Below are 8,563 nucleotides of genomic sequence, written 5' to 3' on the forward strand. Positions count from 1 at the left end.
CCCCCTTTTTCATAGTCATTCTATTTCTTCCAACTTAAAAAAAAAATTTCTGAAGGGCTATGCCTATCTCTTCCTATGGTGTAAGTGTAACTTATGAATTTTATTCATGATGCTCTAAGAATAAAGAACTGCATTTCTCTCTCCCTTCCCCTCGCCTCTCGCTCCTTCTTTATCTTTCTGTCTCTCCACCACACATATAAGCACAGCCTTGAAATATGCTTTTCACATTGTTCTCTCTCAAGAATTTCATTCCCTTCTCATCATCACCTATATACCTCAATTGTTTTTAGTAAACTTGTTATTGAGTTCAAAACTACCAAGTAAAAAGTGCAAAAGTCAACACACAGCTCCGTGAATTCTCACAAATGGACACACATGTACAGCCAGGGCCCCTTCCACAGCCCTGGGGAAGCCGGGGCGCACCTCTAGTCTCTCAGTCGGGGGCGCCTCACTCTTTCACCAGGACCTGTGACAACCCCACTAAGGCTCTTTCCCCAGGACAGTCCACACCCAGGCTGTGGAAATCCCCAAGCCTCCACTGCCTGTGGAAGGCAGATAAAAGATAAGCCTCTACTCTGCTTATCGCTTTTGGAAATACTCATGGAAATCCATGGTGTTATTTTTGTTTTCAGGTTTGAGTGCTACCTGCTTACTTACTAGCTCCTTCTTTGGTCCTATTATCTGTCATTTGGTCTTCTCTTATTATATGAGATTCCTTATGCTCTGTAATTTCTATGAATGAATATAGAGTAATTCACACAGTAAGTTTTCCATGAGCATTCTTCACCTGCCCTTTGCACATGATCTTCATGACCTTCATTTAACCTTTTTGGAGGTTGTCAGGATTTCTCTGCTTGCTTCAGATTCTATCCCCAGTGCTTAGAACAGAATGTGGCACATTGCCTACGTGCAAATATTTGCTCAGTAAATATGGAATGACTCTCTGCCTACGTTTTTTTAAAGTATATTTTTATTTATTTCAGAGAGGAAGGAAGAGGGAGAGAGAGAGATAGAAACATCAATGATAAGAGAGAATCATTGATTGCTGCCTCCTGCACGCCCCCTACTGGGGATCGAGCCTGCAACCTGGGCATGTGGCCTTGACCGAAATCGAACCGGGGACCCTTGGTCCGCAGGCCAAAGCTCTATCCACTGAGCAAAACCAGGTAGGGCTCTGCCTACTTTCTATGTTGGAGACCTTTGCCTTATTCCTAGTCTTTGAATGGGGGCAATACTCTTCCTACATTGAATTTACTGAAAAATTTCGAGATAGGTGTATAGGGCAGGCGTGTATATAGATAATTAGAATACTTAGTGAGCCCTGGCTGGGTGCTCACTTGGTTAGAGCATCATCCTGAGACACCAAGGTTGTGGGTGTGATCCCCAGTCAGGGCACATACAAGATCAACCAATGAATGCATAAAATAAGTGGACCAAATCTTTCTCTCTCTCTCTCTCTCTCTCTCTCTCTCTCTCTCTCCCATAATCAATAAATAATAAAAAATAAAACACATAGTGAAATGGGCCAACCAGTATTGTGAAAATAGCTATGTCATATTGTAATCGTTTCCTTATAATTTTCTAGGTTCTGCCCTAGGAGTTTTCTATCAGCTGTTAGTACCTCCCCTCTCCCCTACACAAAATACACCACTATCACTATACACACAGCCCAACAAGCATTCTGTATAGTCAACAGTGATGAATAGCTACGGTCCTGTGCCCTGAGAAATACCCTTTGTCTGATAATGACCAAATATATAAATAAGCCCAATGTAGCATGAAAGTATACCAACCTCCTGCCATAGAAGCAGTGAATGGCCACGTTGCATGTAGGCACACTTCCTCTGCCCTCTCTGCGTCAACTTCCGCATTTCTGCTGCCCTCTGCTGCTTCCTGGCCATTAGTATCTTTTTAAGCAAAGGGTTCAAGTTAATGAGTTGTTTCTCAAATTGGGTTCCACAGTGCACTAAGGTCCCATAAAGATTTTAAGCTGAGTATATGAGCCTTGAGACCATCAGGTCTACCAGTGGAACTTTGTTTTTATACAACCTATATATGGAATTCCTGGCATAATGCTGATAAAAAAGAAAGTTCTACAGATTAAAAAAAAAGTTTGAAAACTTTTTTTAACCCAGTTGATTCTGATGTATCAGTCTTCCACAACACAAACCTCTTAACCTGTCAATCTACATTTTCATTTAATACTTTGTACTTAATAATGGTTGGGATATTCAAATAAAGGAATTAAATTTCATTTTTCCATCTGTCCTTCCCATTAGAACACAAATTAAACCAATGGTTTTTCTTCTTTCCCCCATGATTTGTGTGCTAGTGTTCTAAACCCTCTTTCAGACATATCACTGGGTGAAAAGGAACTGGGGATGGAGGAGATGTTTTCCAGCTATGATCATAAGGGCTGGATGGAAGAACTCACTCCCATTACTCACTGAGTATATTGGTAGCAATGGTCAAAATCATAATTAAAATCAGCTTTGTTCCAGCTTTAGCATAAGGTTCAAAGGTGGCTGTCAATAGTTGGTGGTTCTGAGAATATTCAGATGGGGGAGGGGGCAGAATGTATGGCCAGAGTCTCTTAAAACCCATCGCAAGAATCCAAACATCAACCTCTTACTGTCCTGCTTTAATTTACTCTACATGCAGTGGTTCTCCACCATGGCTGCACATTAGAATCACCTGGGAATCTTTTTAAAATCCTGATTTCTGGGCCTCATCTTCTGGAAATTCTGTTTCTTTGTTACTAATGTTGTGGCCCTACCCCATAACAAAGAAACAGAATTTCTGGAAGATTAGGCCCAGAAATCAGGATTTTAAAAAGATTCCCAGGTGATTCTAATGTGCAGCCAAGGTTGAGAACCACAGGATGTGTGGCATTTGCGCCATCCCTGTCCCAACTCTACATTCAAGATTAATGAACATCACTACATATCTCCTAAATACAAATATCAGCAACACTTACAGGCTACAGATGGAGTATCACAACGTTCCTTGAAAAAAATTTACAAATCCTATGATTAAATAATTAAATGGCATAAAATAGTTTCACGGTGTTAAAAAAAGAAGAGCTGAAATCAAGTGTTTATTATTAGCCAAATGTGATAAAACTTTATTTTTTAAATTGGGGATGGAGAGGTATGTGTGCATGTGTATGTTGATCACAGCTATTAAAGTTAATTTGGTGCTCACTGAATTGTAAAATAAATGAAGAATCACACTACATTCTTTATGCCAGCCGAATGCTGGGACACTAAAAATCACCTGAGATCCATTCGAACAGGTACACATGGAGTTTTTCTGACACTGGGATACATCTGCAAGCAACAAAATTTTGTTTTGCATCCCTGTTCCTGCTAGAGGGACCTTGTTTTTTGAACCTTGATGTCAGCTCAAAAGCAAGTGTGTATGTCTTGGGGGCTGATCTGGTGAGATGGCTGATTGAAAAGACTGACTCACATAGGTACCCACCCGCACACATACACACATGCAGAGACATGTATGGATAAAACAGGTGTCACCTCACAGGACCTCAGTCCTGCTTCCATATTTTTAGCTGCAGGAGAGGAGAGTAAGAGAAAAGGAGCATGGTTTTCTATAATCTGCTTTCAAATAAAGCAGCAAATTCTTAACCACAGTGGAAGAGCCATTGGTAAATAAAGCTTTTGAGAGTGGTTTGTGGCTTCTGTAAGTATACATACACACAAATAGAGTGCATATTTTTGTTTTCTTAATTTTTGTGTACATACAAAAATATTTTATAATTCTAGCATATGTATATTTTCAGCAAAAAATAGAATATCACTCTGGCTTTCGAATTCTGCCCAGTTGTGTCAAGTTGTAGAAGACTGAAGCTACCGATCTTATTTCCACCCAGAAGAAACAGCAGGTCTTAGTTATGCTGGGAAACTCGAGGTCTTGGCTGCCTTAAGGAAATTCTCCTACCAGAGTCAGGATATCACAAGTAGAACCAGAATGAATGGCTTATTAAACGAACTGAAAATGGTATCTGTGTTAAATGATTTGACGACCACCTTCCCCCAAATATTCAAAGCACCACTGCTTTATTTTTCTTTAAATGGGTATTTAATACTTCTTTTCAAATGTAAATGCCCATAGGGAAACACAGTACATCAGAGAACAAATGAATTTTACAGACCTTCTTTCTCTACCCCTGACATCAAGAGGAACCAGTGGAATCAAAGGGAGAAGATGAAGGTTTTGACAGAGAACGATGATAAGAAAGGATACCAGGTCAATAGCAATTATAGCTCTGTGTCAGTTCTGCTTAAGTCTGCTCCAAGGCTATCTAAACGTTCTGCTCCCCAGCAACATTGCCCAGTTTTAAAATTCATCAATAAACACAGAAGCTACGCAGATAAGATGCAAACCCTCCAGCAAAAAGGCTAAACAGATAAATAAAGAAGTCTAGTGTATCACAAAGTCTGTTGAATTCACCTCCTAAATGTCTCTCTACTTCTACTTCTTCCCACCTCCACCTCCACCAGCCACATCTAAGTCATTATCATCCCACAGCAGTCTCCCAAAGGCTTCCCCACATTTATTTTCCCCCAACCCAAACCCATGTTCACAATGCAGCCAGAGTTATTTATTTTCAAGATGTAAATCTGATCAGATCAGCTCACTACCCAAAACTCTTCAATGGTTTTGCATAGCCCATGGGATAGGATTTAGAATCCTAAGTGGTCTACAGGCTCCACAGGTTAGGACCCCTGCAGCCTCATACTGCTTTTTCTCTAGCATTGTGTTTCCTTGTCCCACCTTCCCAGCATCTTTGCACTTTTCCCTTCTTTCTTTTACTGACTCATCTTTGAGACCCAAGTCTCACTACTTCAGAAGTGAGACTTCTGGCCTCTCTAATTAGGTCAACCAGCTATAAGGAATATTCCTCCCCTTACATAGAACTGTCACAGTTGAAACTGACCATTGGTTTGATATGTCACCTAATTAATGTCCACCTCCCCAACTATGTTGCAAGGGCCAAATGAGCAGGAAGAAAGTATGTTTTAGTAATTATTTTGGCACATAGCTAGGCGACATATCCGAGCTTGTTGTGTGTAGCCATATGACTGAATTCTGGCCAAAGGAATGTGGGCAAAATAAATATGGACCATTTCAAGAACAGACCAATATAAAATTATATTGCAATGATCTGTACTTTTTCCTTAAACTGAATTGGACAGAGAAAGATCTTACAAGCCATGAACTGAAGATGTCAAGAACCTGAGTCACAAACAGTAGAAAAGTTATCCAAAGCAGAATGTCCACAATGGTCTTCTCTTTGTGTTAAGCCATGGATGTTAGAGAATTTACTTTTTGTAGCATGATTGTATGCCTCATGCCTCGCACAATATCTAATACATGATAGATATTAAATAAGTTTCATTGGTTAAAGTATTGTTGTCCAGGCTGTTGTTGGTCAGTAGTTAGAATGTCTACTGGGGCAATGAGGAGTCGTGGGTTAGATTCCCAGTCAAGGGCACATACCTGAGGTACTGATTCACTCCTTGCTCCAGTTGACACACATGTGGGAGGCAACCAGTCGGCAACCAACCAATGTGTCACTCTCACATCTGTGTGTGTGTGTGTGTCCCTCCCTTCCATTCTCTCTTGAAAGCAATGGAAAAACATCCTCAGGGGAAGATTAACAAAATTGGCCCCCTTACACAGAGGTCAAGGAGAGACTGAAGAGGCAGACCACTCCAGATTGACAAGTGGTAGGTAGATTTAATAAGCCAGGGAGGCTTGTCTGGGATGGCTGCAAGATGAGTAGATTTCCACACCCACCTGCCAGAATCTTAAAAGTTTATACAGAGATCTTAATAGGGTTCAGTCAAAGTATACCAGCCAGACTGTCTCAACAACACATTGCTCTCTCAAGGCTGTGTCATTGAAAACACGCCCATTGTGGAAATGGTGAACAGAACCTACATTCCAAGAACAGGGGAGGGAGTGATCAGGCTCCGATTGCCTGAGTCAGTGGGTGCTTACATCCTCTCAATTACCTCCTCCAACAATTTGATCAAGACTTTTAAGATTGTCAACTAGGTGGTCATTGGTACCATTTCAACACCAACAGGAATCCCCAATTTGGGGTGCAGAGAAGAAGAAAACTGCACTCAGTTCGAAAAAGCTCAATTGTGATCCAGCACATCTGTGAGGCAACCCTAGGGCCAGGTCCCTCTCAGGCTAAACCACTCTACTCTGCTCCTCACTGATCTGCTCTGTTCTGTGCCAGTCTGCTCTGGCCTTCATTGGTCTGCTCTGGTGAGAGATCTTCGGATTTTCAGTTCAGCCAGGAAAACACAGTCTTCAGTCTTTGGTGGAAAGGAAAAGTATGTTCTCTGAGCCAGAGCCAGAGCCAGAGAGAAGCTGCATTATATAGACAGAATTTTCCCCACCCCTGGTCCCTGATTGATCCATCCTCATGCAAATCAAGACTCCAAACTTCAAAGTTTGATTGGTGTAAAGGCACTGTTGTGATTGGTCAAAAATGAGTTGCTCTTATTCATCAGTGAAGATGTTGACAGGGATATAGCTGCACAGCTTCAATTGAATTGGAAAATCTTGAATCCTATTGGCTGAAATAGGACTTCAGGAACTCCTTTATAAGGGCTGGCTCAGATGACAGAAACACAATACAGGCAGGCAGTTCAGTTCAGAGGCAGGTAGTTCAGTGTAGGCTTCTCCAACTAGAGACTGAATTTTCACATAAGTGAGTCATTCTTAATTTTTTTATGTACTTGAACAAAGTAATTGCATGTACATCCAAATTTAATGACCACCAATGAGGTATCAAAATACTAGTTTTAGCCTCAGGGGCTTTCATTTGGCCTAAATATTAACTTCTATGAGATAGTATTGCAGAATAGAAGGGGTAGAGGCTGTAGAACAGAGAAAACCTGGATATGATGTTGTCTATTTCAGGTTTGGGCTGCCTCACCCTGGGCAAGACCATCATCACTCCAAGTTTCAGTTCATTTTCTGTAAAATGGGAATAATTTAAAAAGTACTTAACATAATTTATGTGAAGCATTTGCCAGAGAGAGACCATTTTTGTAATTCAAATTATGGTGGCAAACATAATGATGAGTTATTTTTGCTATAGAAGAAAAGCTATAGATTTCAGAAAATTCATTTTGTACCTAGGGAAATTACTGAATCCTCTTTATAAGTTTAATATTTTATTTACCAATGCTCTTGGACTTCTGAGGTCAATAATCAAATCATCTACAAATAATAATTGGACCTCCCCTTCATCAATGACTCCTCAATTATTTATGTTTATTAACTTAATTACACAGGCTGAAATGTCTTTTTTTAAAGTTCACAATAAAGGAAACCATATTATTTGTCATTTCCCTAATTTTACAGGAGGTGCTCCTAGTGCAGTGATGGCGAACCTATGACACGCGTGTCAGAGGTGACACACGAACTCATTTTTTTGGTTGATTTTTCTTTGTTAAATGGCATTTAAATATATAAAATAAATGTCAAAAATATAAATCTTTGTTTTACTATGCTTGCAAATATCAAAAAATTTCTATATGTGACACGGCACCAGAGTTAAGTTAGGGTTTTTCAAAATGCTGACACGCCAAGCTCAAAAGGTTCGCCATCACTGTCCTAGTGCTTTATCATTAAGAGGAGCAAATACCAATACTGATGTTTTGATACTGATTTTTAAAACTCACTTTAAAGGAGTATTCCTCCAATCCTAGCCTGGTTGATTTTTTTAATTAAAGCATATCTGAAATTTCTCAAGTGAAGTTATTAAATATCAAAATAACCATATAATTGTGTTTTCATTGTACTATTGAGAAGGTAGATTATATTAATCAGTTTCTTTATAGTGAAATGTTTCATGTTCCTAGAATAAGCCCTACTTAGTCAATTTGTATTATAATTATGATCTTTTTCTGGATTGTTCACAAATATTTCAAATAGAGTTATCACACTTTAAGTGTGGTGAGACTGTAGTGTGTGTGTGTGTGTGTGTGTGTGTGTGTGTGTGTGTGTGTGCGTGTGCTTAATAAGGCTTCAGAATAAGGGATCTGCTTTAGTGCAAAACTGTAAGGATTTATTGCCCCCACATTTTTTTCTGAAAGTTTCAACATTCACCCAGTATTGTTGTATTCAATCTACTCTATGCATTAATCAATGCAGGGTTCAGATCAGTACCTAATAGGTCAGTTATATCAATGAGTTAATCCAAATCCTCTGTATTCAGATTTACTTTTTTTGTCTAATTGATCAGAGAAAAATTGACTGCTATATAAATCATTCACTATATATTTTTGTTTATTTTGTTTCAGTACTCAATTGTTTTGCTTTATATATACTATATACTAGTAGCCCGGTGCACAAAATTCGTTCATGGGGCGGGGGTGCCCTCAGCCCAGCCTGCATTCTCTCCAATCAGGGACCCCAGTCAGACATCCCTCTCGCAATCTGGGACTGCTGGCTCCTAACTGCTCACCTGCCTGCCTGCCTGATTGCCCCTAACTGCTTCTGCCTGACTGCCTGATGC

The 8,563-nt window shown here is 39.9% G+C and overlaps 1 long non-coding RNA gene across 1 annotated transcript in view; it reads left to right on the plus strand.

Moving 5' to 3' along the window:
- LOC106725109 overlaps positions 1–8,563 on the plus strand; it is a 27,369-nt gene that overhangs the window by 1,963 nt on the left and 16,843 nt on the right. Inside the window, exon 2 of the long non-coding RNA XR_001360981.1 lies at positions 2,536–2,541. This is a non-coding gene — a long non-coding RNA (uncharacterized LOC106725109). The remainder of the gene's footprint in view (positions 1–2,535; positions 2,542–8,563) is intronic.

Source organism: Myotis brandtii, unplaced genomic scaffold (genome assembly GCF_000412655.1).
Source record: "Myotis brandtii unplaced genomic scaffold, ASM41265v1 scaffold137, whole genome shotgun sequence".
NCBI classification, from domain to species: Eukaryota; Metazoa; Chordata; class Mammalia; order Chiroptera; family Vespertilionidae; genus Myotis; species Myotis brandtii.